The 19,276-nt window shown below is 42.7% G+C and overlaps 1 protein-coding gene across 1 annotated transcript in view; it reads right to left on the bottom strand.

The window, feature by feature from the left end:
- LOC139376898 (zinc finger matrin-type protein 4-like) overlaps positions 1 to 17,467 on the bottom strand; it is a 140,284-nt gene extending 122,817 nt beyond the window's left edge. The window contains exon 1 of the mRNA XM_071119889.1: positions 17,136 to 17,467. The gene's annotated coding sequence lies outside the window, so the exon portion shown is untranslated. The remainder of the gene's footprint in view (positions 1 to 17,135) is intronic.
- Between the last annotated feature and the right edge of the window lie 1,809 nt (positions 17,468 to 19,276).

The following is a 19,276-nucleotide window of genomic DNA, read 5'->3' as shown; positions in this document are numbered from 1 at the left end:
TTGTCTTAGGTCTCTCTTTATGTAGTGTTGTGGTGTCTCTCTTGTCGTGATGTGTGTTGTTGTCTTAGGTCTCTCTTTATGTAGTGTTGTGGTGTCTCTCTTGTCGTGATGTGTGTTGTTGTCTTAGGTCTCTCTTTATGTAGTGTTGTGGTGTCTCTCTTGTCGTGATGTGTGTTTTGTCCTTTATTTTTTTACTTTGTATTATTTTAAATCCCAGCCCCTGTCCATGCAGGAGGCCTTTTGCCTATCGGTAGGCCGTCATTGTAAATAAGAATTTGTTCTTAACTAACTTGCCTAGTTAAATAAAAGGTTAAATAAATAAAACATGTAATCCTGTCTTGGAGATCCACAAACAATTCCTACAACCTCATGTCTTGGTTTTTGCTCTGACAAGCACTGTCAACTGTGGGACCTTATAAAGACTGTATAAAGACCTTATAAAGACAGGGGTGTGTCAAACCCGGAGCTTAGAGAGCCTGTTTATTTCTCTATTTGGTTAGGTCAGGGTGTGATTTGGGTGGGCATTCTAGTTTTCTATTTCTTTGTTGGCCGGGTATGGTTCCCAATCAGAGGCAGCTGTCTATCGTTGTCTCTGATTGGGAATACTTAGGCAGCCTGTTTTCCACCTGAGTTTGTGGGATCTTGTTTTTGCATAGTTGCTGTGGAGACTACAGAACTTTACGTTTGTTTGTATTTTGTTCTTTTTGGTGTTCATCAAAATAAAGTAAGATGTACACTTTCCACGCTGCGTTTTGGTCTCATTCCGATGACGGACGTAACAGAGTGTGCCTTCCCAAATCATGTTCAATCAATTTCATTTACCACAGGTGGACTCCAATCAAATTGCAGAAACGTCTCAAGGATGATCGATGGAAACAGGATGCACCTGAGCTCAATTTCGAGTCTCATAGCAAAGGGTCTGAATACTTATGTAAATAAGGTATTTACGTTTTATTATTTTTTTTAATTATCAAAAAAATCTAAAAACCTGTTTTCGTTTGTGTCATTTTGGGGTTCTGTGTGTAAATTGATGACGACATTTTTTCCCATCCATTTTAGACTACGGCTGTAATGTAACAAAATGTGGAAAAAGTCAAGGAGTCTGAATACTTTCCGAAGGCACTGTGCATGCTAACTGTCGCACCATCAGCAGAGACTGCTCAATGAATTGGTTAAATAACAACTAAAAGAGAAGTGGAAGAGGAGAAGTCCGCCTGGGGCCTTGGGAATCTGGGAACTGAATGGACTATAATAGTATTCTGTTTCAAGACCACATCGACAGATAACTCCTGACTAAACCGTCACACACACTCGCACGCAGGCAGACGCATGCACACACACACACCAAATGTCCCTTTTGTTCTGTCTGATAAATGGGAAAAGTTTGGGTCTTTTTTTCACCACATTTAAATATTAATAGATATTAAATATTTCATATTAATAACAGTAAGTGGCTACTCAGGGAAGAAGAAGCAGTGTTTCTTTAGAGAGGGTTGAGATACGCTGCTTCATTCCTCTGCGGAGGTTCACACACAGTATCTGTACTGCACAAAACAACTTTCACCTTAAATGGTGTGAAATACTGTACTGTCCATATCATTGCAAACAGTGGTTCCCAAACTTGTTCACTTTGTGACCCTGAAAAATGGAAAATAAAAGTTTGCAGACACCACCAAAAAAATTATGTAGGACATGGGGTGCTTATCTAGGTGAGGTAATACCCTGAATTGTACTGCACGTTAAAAAGTGGACTGCACACATTTTTTGAAAGACGAAGAACTCAGTATAGCCTCCAATAAAAAACTATGTCCCTAGCAACATTCAGAGCCTTCGCTGTAAGAGGGAGAGAGAGAGAAAGAGAGAGAGAGCATGTGAGAGAGAGAGCATTTGAGAGAGAGAGCATGTGAGAGCGAGAGATAGAGAGAGAGCGCGAGATAGATAGAGAAAAAGGGAGAGAGAGAGAGAGAGAGAGAAAAGGGAGAGAGAAAGAGAGAGAGAGAGAGAGAGAGAGAGAGAGAGAGAGAGAGAGAGAGAGAGAGAGAAAACAGCAGGTGGTAGTGAAGCCTGGAGGTTTTCTATCAAAGTCCTTTCTCCTTCTTTTCTCTCTTTAAACATCCCTCCATCCTCTCCTCTGCCTCCCCTCTTCACTCCATCACTGTTGGAGAGTGTGTGCATGTATGTGTGTGTGTGTGTGTGTGTGTATGTGTGTGTGTCCTCGCATTTGTGCATGCTTTTATACGTGTGCAATGGGACTAAGAGGCCTTTCTAATGGTAGGAGTAATGAGAGAAATAAACAACATTTATAATGCCTTAAAGGGGCAATCTGCAGTTGCTACATCCATTTTTGTATGATACAGTCCCTACAGAAATGATTCATACCCCTTGACTTATTTCACATTTTGCTGTGAAATACCCCATAATGCACCGTTTCCCAAACTCGGTCCTAGGGACGCCAAGGGGAGCATATTTCGTTTTTTGCCCTAGCACTACGCATCTGATTCAAATTATCAAAGCTTGATCATTAGTTGATTATTTGAATCAGCTGTGTAGTGCTAAAATACTTTTGTTTACTGGCCCAATGCTCTAGCCGCTAGGCTACCTGCCACAGAGCAAAGACTTTCACATTCTTGTTATGAAGCCATTCCAGCATTGCTTAGGCTCTATGCTTGGGGTCCTTGTTCTGTTGGAACGTACAGTACCAGTCAAAGGTTTGGGCACACCTACTCATTCAAGGGTTTTTCATTATTTTGACTATTTTCTACATTGTAGAATAATAGTGAAGACATCAAAACTATGAAATAAAACATATGGAATCATGTAGTAACCAAAAAAGTGTTAAACACTGTGTAAGGGCTATTTGACCAAGAAGGAGAGTGATGGAGTGCTGCATCAGATGACCTGAGCTCCACAATCACCTGACCTCAACCTAAATGAGATGGTTTGGGATGAGTTGGACAACAGAGTGAAGGAAAAGCAACCAACAAGTGCTCAGCATACGTGGGAACTCCTTCAAGACTGTTGGAAAAGCATTTCTCATGAAGCTGGTTGAGAGAATGCCAAGAGTGTGCAAAGCTGTCATCAAGGCAAAGGGCGGCTACTCTGAAGAATCTCAAATATCAAATATATTTTGATTTGTTTAACACTTTTTTGGTTACTACATGAATATGTAGTAATCTACATATTCAAATCTTCAAATAATATTTTTGCAGGAATCTCCTTGCTACATAAATATGTGTTATTTCATAGTTTTTGTCTTCACTATTATTCTACAATGTAGAAAATAGTCCAAATAAAGAAAAACCATTGAATGAGTAGGTGTGTCCAATATATAATAAGAATAACCCTTTAAAGAAATCCATTACTAATTGTATGTTATGAATATGGTTACTTTTAAAAACAACAAAGTTGTTTTGCTTATCACCATTTAATGACTGTTTTTTGTAATTGTTAACTTGGAGCTATTTGAAAAAGTTTCAAAACATGACTGAAAGAAATCTTTGGGAACATTTCTATAAAGAGAGGTGGCAAAAAAACAACAACGGTGATGTCACTTCCTCTCAGATCTAGTTACTGTTACACTTACGCCCTGGTTACAATACACACAGCCAATTATTATACGCACATTATTCACACACGTGCACAGACTACACTCATACATGTGGACACACACGTCAAGATCACACTGTGTATCACACTGTGCAAGTTATGAGAATAAAACTCCTTGTTAGCCTTGTGGTTCAGTGTGAGAGCTGCTGGGGTAAAAATAGTTACATCACTGAGAGATAGAGTAATGATGGTCACACACACACACACACACACACACACACACACACACACACACACACACACACACACAGCATTAGCGCTCTGCTTCTGCTCAAAAGTTCTGTCTGCTCCGTAGGATATGAAAAACACAACTTACAATTTGTGTGTGTGTGTGTGTGCCCTATTATTAATATAACAGCGATATTATCACAATAACACATCTATATTGACATACAGCGCATTCGGAAAGTATTCAGACCCCATCCCCATTTCCACATTAAATTCATGTTTTTCCTCATAAATGTACAGAAAATACCCCATAATGCCAAAGTGAAAACAGGTTTTTATAAATGTTTGCCATTGAAGGCGAAGGTTCACCTTCCAACAGGACCACGAACCTAAGCACACAGCCAAGACAATGCAGGAGTGGCTTTGGGACAAGTCTCTGAATGTCCTTGAGTGACCAAGCCAGAGCACGAACTTGAACCTGATCTAACATCTCTGGAGAGACATGAAAATAGATGTACAGCAACGCTCCCCATCCAACCTGACAGAGCTTGAGAGGATCTGCAGAGAAAAATGGGAGAGACTCCCTAAACACAGGTGTGCCAAGCTTGTAGCATCATACCCAAGAAGACTTGAGGCTGTAATCGCTGCCAAAGGTGCTTCAACAAGGTACTGAGTAAAGGGTCTGAATACTTATGTGAAGGTGATATTTCATTTTTTTATATACATTTGCAAAAAAATCTAAAAGCCTGTTTTTGCTTCGTGATTATGGGATATTGTGTGTAGATTAATGAGGGGTAAAAAAAAACAATTGAATACATTTTAGAATGGATGTTACGTAACAAAATGTGGAAAAAGTCAAGGGGTCTGAAAACTTTCAGAATGCACTGTTTCAGATAGGAAATACAGTACTACTTCAAATGTACCACTATGACCTTGACTTATTTTTTATATAAAATATCATAAATCAGTGAAACTCAAGCTTGCAGGTATGGTACCGTGTGTGTGTGTGTGTGTGTGTGTGTGTGTGTGTGTGTGTCCGTGCGTGCGTGCGTGTGTGTGCGTGTGTGTGTGTCCGTGCGTGCGTGCATGCGTGGATGAGTGTTGTTATAGTGACAGAGAGATGTAGCACCTTGCTCCCCATTAGCCAGAAATAAGCAATTAATGTAGATACACAGAGATAAAGGTCACATACACATACACATACACACACAAATACACACACACACACACAAACGCACAAACACACACAAACACACTGCATAAAAGGTCACCCCACGCTGTGTGTGATAGATAGTCAGACAGAAGATGCTGCTTGTTGCCATGGAGCAGTCTTAGACAAATGAGAGTGCTGCAGACACATGAACAGTAGGTGGGACACCAGTTAGAGTAATGAGAGCAACAGTATGATAATGACAGCAGACACTTTTCAAGAACAAGATTACTGGCCGGTCTGACTGTGTGTGTTAGTGTCTCAGTGTGTGTGTGGTGTGTGGTGTATGTTCGGTGTATGTTTTACGGTTATGGCCTGTTATTTTATTTTCATGACGGTCTTCATCCATAATCGCCGATTACACGATTGCACAGTAATTGTGCCAGCCTTGTGTGTGTGTGTGTGTGTGTGTGTGTGTGTGTGCGTGTGGCAGACACTTTTCAAATACAAGATCCCTACCCTGATTATACATCTAGGCCACAGTAATTATGCCAGTCGGGTAATCAGATTCTCTCCACAGTCCCTCGCAATCTAGCACCTCGGGTCTGTATGTTTGTGTGTGTGTGTGTGTGTGTGTGTGTGTGTGTGTATGTATCCGTGGCCCTCTGTGTTTCATCAGTGGAGAGCAGAGATGGCTGTGTAACCCCTCTACTGTCCATCACACCTGACTTACAGCACAGAGGGAGGGAGAGAAGGGGGAGGGAGAGACAGATACATAATGTGCCCGTGGAGAACATGTAATCATGCACAAACCGAGGCCTTTCCTAGACTTGTCTGAGCGTTTGAAAGGATAAAATGCATTGATATAATTGGCTTTGGATGAATAAAGTGGAAGAACAGAGTAAAATTGCGTATGTCTACCCTCTATTGCACTCGTTATCATGCCTGACCAGGTAGAAAATATGCAACTATAAAAAAACGGAGGACTCCCCAAGAAGTTTAAAAGGGCAAAAAGGCATATTGACAGAGATAGAAAAGTAAAGGCACTGGATGATAGACGTGAGGGCATGCTTTACAGTTAACCCCTATCATATTTAATCCCTAACAAGACCCCTATTATACTGTATTCTAGTATTTTCTGTTCTGTTCTTGTTACGCGGGGCGGAGCAGGGGAACTCAAATGCAGACTCATATGAGGATACAAGGAAAGGTAACCAATATTTTTATTGAAAAGCAGGAGAGGAGATAGGGTGCAGTCCAAGGGAATATTGGGTGGGTAGTAGGGAATCTGGACTGAGGCTGAGTGCAAGGAGATTAGGAACCGGGTAAGCAGGTCTGGAGCGGAATCCAATGAAGCAGTAGAGCGAAGATCCAGGGCAGAGAAGCAGGACTGAGGAGACAAGGGACTGGAGACAGGTACCAGAATCAAAGCAGACGGGACTGTAGCGGAGAGAAAAAGCAGCGTGAGGCTAGGGGAAACAGGCACAACAGGGTAACAAAATCTATGCAGGAACAAACAGCTAGAAATGCAGACTAACTGAGTAGAGGCTACAATCTGGCAACGTGGAAGTGGCAGGGCTGAGTATTTGTACAGTTCTTGATTATGGAACAGGTTGCAGCTGGTAGAAATCTGTTCTCCTTCCAGCACACCTGGTCTCCACTCACACAATCACAGAGAGAGGGAGAGAGAGAGAGCACTGGGGGAGTGGTGGCAGGTTAGGGAGGTCCAGGATGAGAAGTAGAGGGCGTGGCAGGAGCAGATGTAACAGTACGGACACCACTTGGCATCCAACTGGGCTTATCTGGGTGTAGGGTATGAAAATCACGTAAGAGTGAGGGGTCCAGAATGCTACAGCGGGGCACCCAGCAGCGCTCCTCAGGCCCATATTCCTCCCAGTTCACCAAGTACTGCCAGCCGTGACCCTGATGGGGGGGGGCTGCTGCAGGAGGAAACAGGGGGCTGGAGCAGACTGGTTTAATCAGGGATTCATGGAAGGTAGGATGGATCCTGAGAGAGGCTGGGAGTTTCAGGCGCACAGCAGAGGGGTTAAGGGAAGTTCCTTCGATGCCACCTTCAATGGCAGGTCCTTCGATAAGAGCCATACCTTTTGACCAGAGGGGGAGAACTGGGGCTGAGGCCCGGCGACGGTTGACTTGGGACTGGGTCCTGTCAGAGGCACAAAGCGCAGCCTTCCTCCAGGTACGATGACAGCAGTGCAGATGGTCAAGGACAAAGGGCCTCTTGGTCAAGGACTTGACCTCTTGGGCGGGGAAAGAGGAGGGGTTGGTAACACAAAGCACAGTCGAAAGGTGACATACCTGACGAGGCATTGGTGAGGGTGTTGTGGGCATATTCAACCCAGAGTAGCTGAGCACTCCAGGAAAAAGGGTTAGCAAAAGTCACGCAGCGTAGGGCAGTCTCCATCTCATGGTTGGCCTATTCGGTCCAGCCGTTTGTTTGGGGGTGATATCCAGAAGACTGACATTGATACCAAGAGCTGAACAGAAGGATCTCCATACCTGGGAGGTAAACTGGGGTTCCCTGTCGGAAACGATGTCAGTGGGAATGCCATGCAGACAAAACACATGGGATACTAGCAGGTCTGCAGTTTCCCTGGAGGACGGGAGCTTGGAGGGGAATGAAGTGAGCCGCTTTGGAAAATCTGTCAATAATGGTGAGGATGACGGAGTTACCGTTAGATGGGGGAAGGCCAGTGACGAAGTCCAGAGCTATGTGTGACCAGGGGCGACTGGGTATGGGAAGAGGGCAAAGCAGACCCTAAGTGGGTTTAGTGGAGGTTTTGTTCCAGGCACATACCGAGCAGGCTGAGACAAACTTCCATTCATCCCTCTCCATGGTGGGCCACTAAAAGCGCTGGACGCAGGAAGGCAAGGGTCCGGATTAATACCAGGGTGACAGGTGAGATGGGTAGAATGGCCCATCGAAGAACAGAGCGAACACAATCTGAAACAAACAGAACATTACTAGGACCGTTACCCGGGTTAGGCTGGTTCTGCTGAGCCTGGCGGAACCAGGACTCGATCTCCCAGGCAACGGCGGCAATGATGCAAGGGGATGGCACAATGGCTTCTGGCTTGGTACCCGTGTTGTCAGTGGTGAACTGGTGAGGGCATCAGGCTTGGTATTCCTCGAACTGGGGCGATAAGTGAGTGTGAAATTGAATCTTCCAAAGTACAATGCCCATCTGACTTTCCGGGAGTTCAGACATTTCTAGTCTGGATGTAGGACAGGTTTTTAAATGGTCAGTCCACGCGATGAAGGTGGGGTGTACAAGGCCTCCAGCCAGTTACGCCATTCCTCAAGAGCCAGCTTAACTACCAGGAGTTCCCGGTTTCCGATGTCAAAGTTCCTCTCTGCAGGTGAGAGCTTACAGGAAAAGAATGCACGTGGGTGGACCTTCTGATCAGAGGGGGAACGTTGAGACAGAACAGCGTCAGAGGCGTCCACCTCCACGATGAACTGTAGTTCTGGGTCGGGCAGAGTGAGGACCGGGGCAGAAGTGAAGCGATACTTGAGTTCCAGGAATGCTGCCTCTGCCTCAGGATTTCAATGGATCAGAGGTGGAGGTGAGGGTGGTGTTGTGCCTGCTTTCCTGCAGGAAAGCAGGACTGAGAAGACGAGGGACTGGAGACAGGTACCAGAGTCAAAGCAAACGGGACTGTAGCGGAGGGAAAAAGCAGCACGAGGCTAGGGAAAAACAGGCACAACAGGATAACAAAATCTATGCAGGAACAAACAGCTAGAAATCCAGACTGACTGAGTAGAGGCTACGATCTGTCAGCGTGGAAGTGGCAGGGCTGAGTATTTGTAGGGTTCTTGATTATGGAACAGTTTGCAGCTGGTGGGAATCCGCTCAGCTTCTAGCACACCTGTCTCCACTCACACAATCACATACACACAGAGAGAGAGGGATAGAGAGAGAGCACTGGGGGAGTGGTGGCAGGTTAGGGAGGTCCAGGATGAAAAGTAGAGGGTGTGGCAGGAGCAGATGTAACATTTCTGTTCTGTTCTATTCTGTTCTGTTCTATTCTATTCTGTTCTATTCTGTTGCTGTCCTCTCCCCCCTGATTGTTGAATTTATCAAATGGGGGTATCAGGGCTGTGAAATACATTCTAACCCTTTTGTTGACAAATAAATAGACTACAAACAATATATACAGTCAGTTTCACCTGTTGGTCAATAGTAGTCAATCGTGTACATCCAGGAGTACGCTCCAGGATAAGATTCCCTTAGGTGCCGATCTAGGATCAGTTTCCCCTCCCCAATCCTAACCTTAACCCTTAAACTGGAAAAGTGTAACTTCACCAAACACACCCACAGGGCTGGCTCTATACCTCCACAGGCTGCTTGACCTAACACATGTTTGGGTTAATTAAAACCTCCCTAGGATATGTGGGACGCTAGCGTCCCACCTGGCCAACATCCAGTGAGATTGCAGAGCGCCAAATTCAAATACAGAAATACTCATTATAAAAATTCAGAAAAGATACAACTATTTACATAGGTGTAAAGGTGTAGGTGTAAATAGGTGTAGGTGTAAATAGGTTAACCTTTTGGGGATAGGGGGCAGCATTTTCACTTTTGGATGAATAGCTTGCCCAGAGTGAACTTCCTCCTACTCTGTCCCAGATGCTAATATATGCATATTATTATTGGTATTGGATAGAAAACACTCTGGAGTTTCTAAAACTGTTTGAATGATGTCTGTGAGTATTTCAGAACTCAGAGTGAACTGCCTCCTACTCTGTCCCAGATGCTAATATATGCAGTCGAAAACCTGAGAAAAATCCAACCAGGAAGTGGGATATCTGAGGTTTGTAGTTTTTCAAAGCTTGGCCTACCGAATACACAGTGTCTATGGAGTCAAGTTGCACTTCCTACGGCTTCCACTAGATGTCAACCGTCTTTAGAAACTGGTTTGAGGATTCTACTATAAAGGAGGTGCTCATGAGACCTGTTTGAGTCAGTGGTCTGGCAGAGTGTCTCAGGCTCGTGACGTGCGCTTCCGACAGAGTTAGCTCTTGTTCCAGTGCTTTGCTTCAGACATAGGAATTCTCTGGTTGGAACCTTATTGATGGTTTATGTTAAAAACATCCTAAAGATTGATTCCATACATCGTTTGACTTGTTTCTACAACCTGTAACGGAACTTTTAAATTTTTTGTCTGGATGAAGTGCTCGCGCCTCATGAACATTACTGGACTGAACACACTAACAACAAGTGGCTATTTGGACATAAATGATGGACTTTATGGAACTTTATGGAACATATCAGTCATTTATTGTCGAACTGGGATTCCTGGGAGTGCCTTCTGATGAAGATAATCAAAGGTAAGTGAATATTTATAGTGTTATTTCTAACTTCTGTTGACTCCAAAATGGCGGATATTTCTCTGGCTGGATTGGGCTCTGAGCGCCGTTCTCAGATTATGCTTTTTCCGTAAAGTTTTTTTGAAATCTGACACAGCGGTTGCATTAAGGAGAAGTCTATCTTTAAGTATGTAAATAACAGTTGTATCTTTTATCAATGTTTATTATGAGTATTTCTGCAAAATCACCAGATGTTTTGGAATCAAAACATTACTGCACGTAACGCGCCAATGTAAACTGAGATTTTTGGATATAAATATGCACATTATCGAACAAAACATACATGTATTGTGTAACATGATGTCCTTTGAGTGTCATCTGATGAAGATCATCAAAGGTTAGTGATTCATTTTATCTATATTTCTGCTTTTTGTGACTCCTACCTTTGGCTGGAAAAATGGCTGTGTGTTTTTCTGACTTGGCTATGACCTAACATAATCATATGTTGTGCTTTCGCTGTAACACGGTGGGTAGATTACACGGTGGGTAGATTAACAAGATGTTTATCCTTCATTTGCTGTATTGGACTTGTTAATGTGTGAAAGTTACATATTTCTAAAAAATATTTTGGAATTTCGCGCACTGCCTTTTCAGCGGAATAATGTCGAGGGGTTCCGCTAGCGGAACGCCTGCGCTAGAAAGATTAACTTCTTGTAAATCCAACCACGGTGTCAGATCAAAAATGCTTTATGGCGAAAGCATACCTTACGATTATTTGAGAACATACCCCAGCAGACAAATCATTACAAACAGTAACCAGCCAAGTAGAAGAGTCACACAAGTCAGAAATAGAGATACAATTATTCACTTACCTTTGATGATCTTCATATGATTGCACTCAGAAGACACTCATTTATTCAATAAATGTTCCTTTTGTTCGATAAAGTCTCTCTTTATATCCGAAAACCTCAGTTTTGTTCGCGCGTTTTCTTCTTTAATCCACAGGCTCAAACGCAGTCACAACAGGGAGATTTTTAAAAAAAATCGAATTGTATCCGTAAAGTTCATAGAAACATGTCAAACGATGTTTATATTCAAACCTCACGTTGTTTTTAGCCTAAATAATCGATCATATTTCAACCCGGACAATAACGTCTTCAATATAAAAGGTAAACAATAAAGGTTCTCTCTCGGTCACGCGCATGAAAAAGCTCTGTGACAGACTGCTCTTACTCCCTCATTTTTCAGAATACAAGCCTGAAACAATTTGTAAAGACTGTTGACATCTAGTGGAAGGCATAGGAACTGCCTAAGTCAATGGATACTGTAATGGCATTGAATAGAAAACTACAACAACAAAAATAATCCTACTTCCTGAATGGATTTTTCTCAGGTTTTCATCTGCCAAATCAGTTCTGTTACACTCACAGACATTATGTGTGAGTGTTTTCTAATTATATGCAAATCCTATCTTCTGGGCCTGAATAGAAGGCAGTTTAATTTGGGAACGCTTTTCATCCAACATTCCATTCTACCCTAGAGAAGTTAAACACCTACATGTTTGTCATTTACCAGACACTTTTATCCAGATACAGTTACTGCATTCGTTTTAAGATAGCTAGGTGGGACAACCACATATCACAGTCATAGTAAGTGCATCATTCTTCAATAAAGTAACTATCAGCAAATTCAGAGCTAGTAAGGGGGAAAAAAAGTCAAGTGGGAGTGCTGTTTACTCCCAAAACCTAGACTAAAGCTATGCTGCTCCACTGAAAGAGTTTTGTCTAGGCTTAATCTGTGTCTGGGAAACCGGCCTCGAAACTAGAAAAGTGCTCAGATTGTTTGCCACAAGAGTAAAAGGTCCGATGCTAAAGTACTGCATAAGAGCAGCTAGTCAGTACCACTAATGTGGACAGCAAAGGAATCGGCGTCCCCAAGTTCAGCACCACAATAATAGCGACAGCCAAACTGCAGCCAGGAGAATCCTAACCAGGAGGGCATAAGTCAATAAACACAGAAGTGACTGTTGGATCAATTACTTAGGTACCAGTTGGCTGAAAGCAGATTCAAATAGTTGTATTGAAAAAATAAATCACGAAAACAAAACATCACTTCTTTCTCTACTGCTGTTAAAATGGCTGTCCTTGTGTGAAGCAGCATATCTGTTTGAGTATGTGTGTGTGTGTGTGTGTGTGTGTGTGTGTGTGTGTGTGTGTGTGTGTGTGTGTGTGTGTGTGTGTGTGTGTGTGTGTGTGTGTGTGTGTGTGTGTGTGTGTTCCTGCGTGCTTCCAAGCAATTGTGCGTGTGGGACTAGCACTTCAGGTCATGAGAGCTGTGTACACACATTTCTATGAATTTTTGAGCCTAAGGATTTAGCCGGCAGGTGTATCTCTGTATCTCTCCAGATAAAAAGTTGACTCTACAGCTGTTTCAGTAGCTGGCTTAGTGACAGATGCATCTCTCTCCCTCTGTGTGTGTAGTTGCATGCCTGCGTGGCTGTTTAACTTCTTGGATATAGGGGGCGCTTTATGGATAAAAAAAACGTGCCCGTTTTAAGCGCAATATTTTGTCATGAAAAGATGCTCGACTATGCATATAATTGGCAACTTTGTAAAGAAAACACTCTAAGGTTTCCAAAACTGCAAAGATATTATCTGTGAGTGCCACAGAACTCATGCTACAGGCGAAACCAAGATGATACTTTAACCAGGAAATGGGCAGAATTTTCGAAGCTCTGTTTTCTATTGTCTCCTTATATGGCTGTGAATGCGCCGGGAATGAGCCTGCCCTTCCTATCGTTTCTCCAAGGTGTCTGCAGCATTGTGACGTATTTGTAGGCATATCATTGGAAGATTGGCCATAAGAGACTACATTTACCACGGGTCCGCCCGGTGTCCTTTGTGTAAATTGGTGCGTAATCTTCAGCAGCAGGCATTTTCTCCTGGGATTCAGAGGGGAAAGCACACTTCCACGAACGATATATCATCCAAGAGATATGTGAAAAACACCTTGAGGATTGGTTCTAAACAACGTTTGCCATGTTTCAGTTGATATTATGGAGTTAATTTGGAAAAAAGTTCGGCATTTTGAAGACTGAATTTTCGTTTTTTTTTTGTAGCCAAACGTGACGCACCAAACGGAGCAATTTCTCCTAAACAAATCATCTTTCAGGAAAAACTGAGCATTTACTATCTAACTGAGAGTCTCCTCATTGAAAACATCTGAAGTTCTTCAAAAGTAATGATTTTATTTGAATGATTTTCTGGTTTTTGTGAAGAGGTTGCTAATTGCTAATGCTAACGCTAAATGCTACGCTAGGTGCGCTAGCTGTTACACAAATGCTTATTTTGCAATGGTTGAGAAGCATATTTTGAAAATCTGAGATGACAGTGTTGTTAACAAAAGGCTAAGCTTGAGAGCTAGCATATTCATTTCATTTCATTTGCGATTTTCATGAATAGTTAACGTTGCGTTATGGTAATGAGCTTGAGGCTGTATTCACGATCCCGGATCCGGGATGGCTCGACGCAACAGGTTTAAGTAAGTGTGTGAGAGCACTGCACATGCTTAATCTGGTATCAGACCAACTTGTGGGATCAAATGCAACACGACAGAGAAACCTAACGCAAAAAGGCACATCATACCCGTTTTCATGATTTGTGGTGATCACAGAGCGTTTTTGGACTCATTCAGCAGTTTTTACCTGATTGAGTAGAACCTCAGACTGGGGTGAATGTTGAAAGTTCCATTTATATTTCTAAAACATTAACTGAACATTATGCTGTTGCTGCCTTTCTAGGAGTTTTTCCTAGCCACTACTAGAGGTCGACCGATTAAGTTTTCATAACAATCGGAAATCGGTATTTTTGGGCGCCGATTTGCCGATTATTTTTTTTAATTAAAAATACTTTTATTTAACTAGGCAAGTCAGTTAAGAACACATTCTTATTTTCAATGACGGCCTAGGAATGGTGGTTAACTGCCTTGTTCAAGGGCAGAACGACAGATTTTCACCTTGTAAGCTCGGGGGATCCAATCTTGATCTTGATGATAAATTGCCCAAATCAATAATCAATATGCAGAAACAGTTTGTGATATATTGAAAACAGAAACACAAAATGTAGCCTGCTATCGACACATGCATGTGCCACAATAGCTATCGGATTTGTAGTTGTATTTTGTAGTTGTAGTGGCTATTTTTGTTAAATAAATGTTAAACCTTATGCGGTCCCTTCGGTAAGTATTCAGATGCCTGGACTTTTTCCACATTTTGTTACATTACAGCCTTATTCTTAAATGGATTAGATATAAAACAATTCCTAATCTACACACAATACTCCATAATGACAAGGCAAAAACAGGTTTTTAATATATTTTCCAAATTTATTGAAAATAAAAAATAGAAATACCTTATTTACATAAATATTCAGACCCTTTGCTATGAGACTCGAAATTGAGCTCAGGTGCATCCTGTTTCCATTGACCATCCTGGAGATGTTTCTACAACTTGATTGGAGTCCACCTGTGGTAAATTCAATTGATTGGACATGATTTGGAAAGGCACACACCTGTCTATATAAGGCCCCACAGTTGACAGTGCATGTCAGAGCAAAAACAAAGCCATGAGGTCGGAGAAATTGTCCGTAGAATTAGAAACAGGATTGTGTCGAGGCACAGATCTGGGTAAGGGTACAAAAAAATTCTGCAGCATTGAAGGTCCCCAAGAACACAGTTGCCCGGCCAAACTGAGCAATGGGGGGAGAAGGGCCTTGGTCAGGGAAGTGACCATGAACCCAATGGTCACTGACAGAGCTCTAAAGTTCCTCTTTGGAAATGGGAGAACTTTCCAGAAGGACAACCATCTCTGCAGCACTCCACCAATCAGGCCTTTATGGTAGAGTGGCCAGACGGAAGCCACTCTTCAGTGAAAGGCATATGACAGCCCGCTTGGAGATTGCCAAAAGGCACTTAAAGACTCTCAGACAATGATAAACAAGATTCTGTGGTCTGATAAAACAAAGATTGAACTCTTTGTCCTGAATGCCAAGCATCACGTCTGGAGGAAACCTGTGACCATCCCTACGGTGAAGCATGGTGGTGGCAGCATCATGTTGTTGGGATGTTTTTCAGCGGCAGGGACTGGGAGACTAGTCAGGATTGAGGGAAAGATGAACGGAGCAAAGTACAGAGAGATCCTTGATGAAAACCTGCTCCAGAGCGCTCAGGACCTCAGACTGGGGTGAAGGTTCACCTTCCAACAGGACAACGACCCTAAGCATACAGCCAAGACAACATAGGACTCTGAATATCCTGGACTTGAACCCGATCAAACATCTCTGGAGAGATCTGAAAATAGCTGTGAAGTGACGATCCCAATCCAACCCGACAGAGCTTGAGAGGATCTGCAGAGAAGCATGGGAGAAACTCCCCAGATGCAGGTGTGCCAAGCTTGTAGCGTCATACCCAAGACTCAATGCTGTAACAGATGACAAAGGTGCTTCAAGTACTGAGTAAAGGGTCTAAATATTTTTGTAAATGTGATATTTCAGTTTTTATTTTGAATAAATTAGCAAAAATGTCAGAACCTGCTTTTGCTTTGTCATTATGAGGTATTGTGTGTAGATTGCTGAGGGGGAAAAACAATTTAATCCATTTTAGAATAAGGCTGTAACCTAACAACATGTGGAAAAAGTCAAGAGGTGTGAATACTTTCCAAAGGCACTGTAAACTGCATAAGCATATGCAATTAATCACTCATCTATTTGTGGTGAATCTAGTTTTGTGCCCTGTTGAAACGAACACAACTCAAAAACCACACGGAATCTGGACATCACTGGTTCGATTGCCGATTAAACTTAACTCCACGATTTACGATGGAGTTGAGCATAGTCGGCTTCTGATTAGAGGACAACCTGCATGCAGAACAGCCTCCAACATTTTGGAGTGTTTGATTTTGATTGGAGGTTGACAAAATGGAAAGGGAAACGCAAAATGTAATATTGTTCTGAAATGTTAAGTTTTTTGCAGTTCCACCTGCAACTGGAAACAGGAGCGTATAAGACACCGGGAAAAAGTATATATATCGACAACGAAAAAAGTATATCCTAACCAAGTAAAGGTTGGTCGAACGGATTTCAATGGACCATCGGATCAACGGCTATCACGTGCTAGTTTGCCATTCCGATGGACGTTTAGATCAACTAATAGTGACTTTGCAGCTGCCCTTTCAATTTGCCCTCCCTACTAATAGGTGGGTAAACCCTTGGCTACATGGGTTTAGAAGTGCACACCCTCTGTATCCCTATATATATCACGGATTTCAACCACACAAAAGCTGACACAAGATCACTGGGCAACTTCATTCCACCCAGAGAGCAACAGCTCAGCGTCAAGTCAAATTGGAGAGTCCATCATCACAATCTCGGTTCTAGATCGGGTGCCAAACTAACTCACCATGTGAGATAGACCTATATAAAACCGCATCACTCATATCTCCAAACATAGGCCCGTGTTGTGATACATGTAATGAATCAAATCCTACTGGTGTCAGTGACATTGATTTCAACTGAAAATAGTCTGCTGCTCGTCAAACAGACACCTGCTGTATGACTAACGGACTGAGCCAAGACCGTCAACACTGTCATAGCCTATGGTGATTTACGGTATTATCATGACCAACAAGCTCACCGATCCAACGTTGTACAAATTCAACAATTCCTAAACCGTAAGCCAATCCAACCAACCACTTACAAATAACTGTTAACATTATGCTAAACATTACGTAGCCCACTACCTCAGACCCATGGCTGTATATTCTAGTTGATACTATAGGCTAATTAATCAATTGGACCACCATCTGAAACTTTCACTCTCACTCACCTTCTTCTTCCGGTAACGTTAACTTGCCTCCTCGCACAATCGACAGCACCGGTCCCGGACGCTTATCATCCGCCGGGCAGTCTACTCAATTGTGTTCGCTAAATCATCCGTCCAACTTGAATAAACAGTCCTCCAGTTGTCCTGTCAATGTGCTCTCGCCGTTGCTGTGGGTAGCCTATATTTTCTCTGGTTCCATGCGCTCTGGCTGTCGTTCAGATGTGCGGTTTGATGTTATTCTCCTTTCAAGCGTGCTCTTTCGCTCAGTAGGGAACAGGCAAAACGCTCTGTTGATATCATTCACCGGGTAACGGGAACAGGAGAGGGAGTGGGAGCTCGAGCTAATAGGCTACAGTACAGTGCACCCACACGCGCAGGTATCATCTTACATAAAGTGCTACTCTGAGAGTGAGAGAGAGAGAGAGAGAGAGAGAGAGAGAGAGAGAGAGAGAGAGAGAGAGAGAGAGAGAGAGAGAGAGAAAAAAAACTAAGTGTCACGCCATAGAATGCGCAATGGCAAGCTCTGACACCCCAAGAGTAAAAATGTTTATATTTATCTAACTACCTACCTATCTGTCAACCTGCATAAAGCTTCAATAAACGTTGGTCATAAATAATGAATTACATTGATAAAAAGCTGCCTATGTGTTATTAATTTTAATGCTGTTAATGTGAGCTCTGTGTCTGTCAAACTTGTTTCAATTTGTCCTTGCTCAGGGCACCTTGAGACAGAGCGAGAGAGAGAAACAACCGGGCAGAGAGAAAGAGCGGGAGTGAAAGAGAGAAAGAGAGAGGGAGGGGGGTTGGATTGGGTGAATTCTAAAATATAATTTCTAAGCAATTTACATGTGCAATGCCTAATATGTATCTTCATTGTATTATCAGCCAAATGTAGGCTTATAGGTGGTACATGCAGTGATGATTTTCTAATTTAGAAAAAAAAAAGGATTCTTGGTCCAAAAAAAAAAATGCTGATCCCAGTGACTCTGAATCACAATCAAATATAAGAAACATTAAGCACAAATAAATAATAAATAATTATAGGAGAGGGGTTGGGCTGACTGACAAAATTGTCAGTCTCAGTGCTAGAGTGCTAGAGTGCTAGAGGTGTCATTACAGACACTCTGGTTCGAATCCAGGTTGTATCACAACTGGCTGTGATAGGGAGTCCCATAGGGCAGGGCACAATGGGCCCAGCAATGTCCAGGATTGGCTGGTGTAGACCATCATTGTAAATAAGAATTTGTTCTTAACTGACTTGCCTAGTTATTAAACATATCATTTCTACTAAATGTAGTGATAGATTGCCATGCTGTTTTTATCATTTCTCAATACTGTCTTTTCAAACAGTATAGATGTGTATTCTGCTTTGACAATGTGGGACTGTTACATGCTTATAAATTCTTAGAGACACAGTGACAGCAACCTTCTAACCCAAACCCTTACCCTTCTAAGAGGAACGCAGTGACAGCAACCTTCTGAGAGGAACCCAGACACTTCAAAACATAGACAATGAATGTAGAATTACACACGAACAAGAACACACTAGCAAGACGGACACATAATCACACACAGACGCAGAGAAACACGCACACTTGACAATGACAATGACAATGAACAGAGATGAGATAAAGGACCATTTATCAAACCACCAGCCAAGGCAGACTGGACATCTGGAGCCAATACTGGTCTGGAGGAAGAGAGGAAGAGGGAGCAAAAAAGGGGGAGAGAGAGAAAGAGAGAGAGGGAAAAGTTATAGAGAGAAAGAGAGAGAGTGGAGTAGGGGGAGGGAGAGAGAGAGAGAGGGAAGAAAAAAGGGTGCGAGAGAGAGGGAGGAAAGGAGGGAGAGAGGGGGAAAGGGATAGAGAGGAGAGAGAGAGAGAGAGAGCTTGAGAGATGGAGAGAGAAAGTCACGGTGCTACAGTAAGTGTCATCCGTGCAGAAAACAGACAAGCTTAAGGGGCTTGGCTGCTGTGTGTGAGTGGTGAGTGTGTGTGTATGTGTGTGTGTATGCGTGCGTTTGGTTTAACTATCCTTGTGGTGACCAGAAGTCCTCACAGACATAGTATAACAAGGAAAAGTGGGGACATTTCACCAGTCCGCTCAAGGAAAAATACTATTTTAGGCTTAGATGTTAGGTTTAG

Source organism: Oncorhynchus clarkii, chromosome 20, assembly GCF_045791955.1.
Source record: "Oncorhynchus clarkii lewisi isolate Uvic-CL-2024 chromosome 20, UVic_Ocla_1.0, whole genome shotgun sequence".
In the NCBI taxonomy this organism is placed as follows: Eukaryota; Metazoa; Chordata; class Actinopteri; order Salmoniformes; family Salmonidae; genus Oncorhynchus; species Oncorhynchus clarkii.
Note: the sequence above shows the minus strand (reverse complement) of the source record. Positions and strands in the feature narration are given on the sequence as shown.